General features: G+C 37.0%; 1 pseudogene; it reads right to left on the reverse strand.

Annotated features, from left to right (window-relative positions):
* Positions 1–220: 220 nt before the first annotated feature.
* LOC131419775 (protein yippee-like 1) lies at positions 221–571 on the reverse strand (annotated as a pseudogene).
* Between the last annotated feature and the right edge of the window lie 2,008 nt (positions 572–2,579).

Genomic DNA, 2,579 nt, shown 5'->3' on the forward strand with positions numbered 1-2,579 from the left:
GAACTTCAGAAATAACTTGGTAAATGAGAGGATGCATACAAGAGGGGACACTTTATCCAAGAATAACCAGAGAAACCATAAAGAGTGTCATGAACTCTGTTGCTAGCTTGCGAGGTTAAAGTTCAAGAAATATTGTCAACCAGGAGCTGCTTTTTTTCCATCTTGTTTACAGTGTCTTTCACAAAAATGATATTCAAAATAGAATGGGAAATTTTTACTCTCAACCATTGTCTTTGAACATGTGAGCTAGTTCAGTAATAAACTTTCAACTCCTATATTGCTGACTGCACTCAAAGGCAGGTTCATATTTCCAACCAAGAAAGATTTTACAGTTTGCACAAAAGATATCTGCTACAGCATGTTCACTGGAGAGGAGGACTGTCGTCTCCTGGACCATAGCCCACATTCACCCAGAATTAAAGAGGTGGGCTTGATGTTGACTAACATGAAAGGACTTGTATATCAACACAGCGTGATTTGCTAAAGGAGCTTTGCGGTGGATACAGCAGTAAATTCAACAACAATTTGGCAGATAACCTTGGAAAGTTTTTGAGTTTGTCATTTTTATCATTTCTGCTGGAAGTTTTACTCAGCTCAGGGCTGGCACATGAAGAATTGCAACTTTGCTGGATTCGATGACAAAAGAATCCCTGGAACAGGCTGGCAAAAGCTGTTATTTTGAAGGGTGTGAGGCACTTTCTATACAGAGGAGAGAGAAAATGTCACGGCGCATGCTCAGCAGTCCATGTCCTGGCCAGTTCCCTTCCCCACAGCGCCAGCCCACAGCACCTATCTGACCAGGTCCTCACTGCCACCACCTGGCTCAACAGTCAATCAATTTGCTGCATGCCTGGGTGTTGCTGGCTCAGACTCAGGCTGTCAGGGAGCCCTGGCTTGGCGGCTGTTGGCTCCTCCATGGGGCATGAAGCGTTCTCCCTGTCATGGACTGAACTCATTTTATAAGGCCTGCTTAATCTTGATAACATGGTCTGATATGGACATTATGGAAAAGTAAAATTACATGCCAGTATCACTCATGAATGTAGATTAAAAAAATCCAAAATAAGTATTAGAAAACTGAGTCTAGAATACATAAAAAGGATACCATATCAGGACCAAGGTTTTTTTGTGCCAGAAATGTAAGGCTGGTTCAACATTCAGAAATCAACCAGTGTAATTCATTGTATGAAAGAACAAATGAGGAAAGTCATAGATTATCTCCATACATGCAGAAAACACATTTAATAAAAATTAACATCCATTTATGATAATAAAATGTTAGCAAACTGGAAATAGAAGGAAACTTCCTTAATCTGACACAGTACCCACAAATAACTTCAGCTAACATTATACGCAATGGTGAAATATTGAAATCTTCTTCTCCTTTTTAAAATCTGAAACAAGACAAGTATATTCACTATCACCATTTTCTAACCAACATTTGCATTAGAGAGCCTAGCTGGACAGTGAAATAAAGCCAAAAAAAAAAAAAAATCCTATAAAGAAGTAATTAAATTCTTATTATTCATCGAAAATCCAAAATACTATATAAATAATTTATATGAATAAGAGAATTTAGCAAGCTTGCCAAATACAAGGTCAATACACAAAATTAATTGTATATTATATATATTGGCAATAATTAGTTAGAAAATAAAGTACTCAATTTTAAAAAACATCAACTTTCTAGAAATATAGCTAACAAATTTGTGAGATCTCTTCTCAGAAAACTAAAAATATTAAGAGAAATTAAAGAAGCTCTAAATAAATGGGGAGATATACCATATTCCTGGATGGGAAGACTCAACAATGTAAAGATGCAATTCCTATCAATATGCTGAGTGTGTGTATAGAAATTGACGAACTAACTTTAAAAAGTATATGGAAATGCAAAGGTCCAAGAATAGCTAAGACAGTCTTCAAGAATAAAGTTAGGAGGATTAACTCTATCAGATATCAAGGTTTATTATGTAGCCTCATTTTTAAGGCAGGACGATATTGGTACAAGGATAGACATAAACCACAAGAACACAAGAGAGCACCTAAAGAATATTCACATATGTGGTCATTTGCTTTATAACAAAGGTGGCACTGAAGAGCAATAGGGATAAGATGATTTTTTCAATAATTGGTGCTTTTTAAAATTTTTGCTGGGGAAGATTCACCCTGAGCTAACATCTGGGCCCATCTTCCTCTATTGTGTACGTGGGTCCCTGCCACGGGATGGCCGCGGAAGAGTGGTATAGGTCGGTGCCTGGGAAACAAAACTGGGCTGCTGAAGCAGAGTGCAGCAAACTTAACCACTAGCCAAGGGGCTGGCCCAGTGCTTTTTGTTTTTATATAAAACAACACTTGATGCTTGCCTCACTCTGTATACGAAAATTATTTTTAGGTGGATCAAAGTCCTAAGTATGAAAAGTAAAGTAAAAAAGATACTGAAAGTTAACATCAAGAAAATGTTTTCATGACCTTGGTGTATTATGTGACTTACCTGATAGGTAAACTAAAAAGAATAACAGGTAATATTCTCCATTCTCTCTCTTTTTTTCCTTCTTTCTTTTTTCCATTGGATAAATGGA

The sequence above is a fragment of the Diceros bicornis genome, chromosome 22 (genome assembly GCF_020826845.1).
Source record: "Diceros bicornis minor isolate mBicDic1 chromosome 22, mDicBic1.mat.cur, whole genome shotgun sequence".
Classification (NCBI taxonomy): domain Eukaryota; kingdom Metazoa; phylum Chordata; class Mammalia; order Perissodactyla; family Rhinocerotidae; genus Diceros; species Diceros bicornis.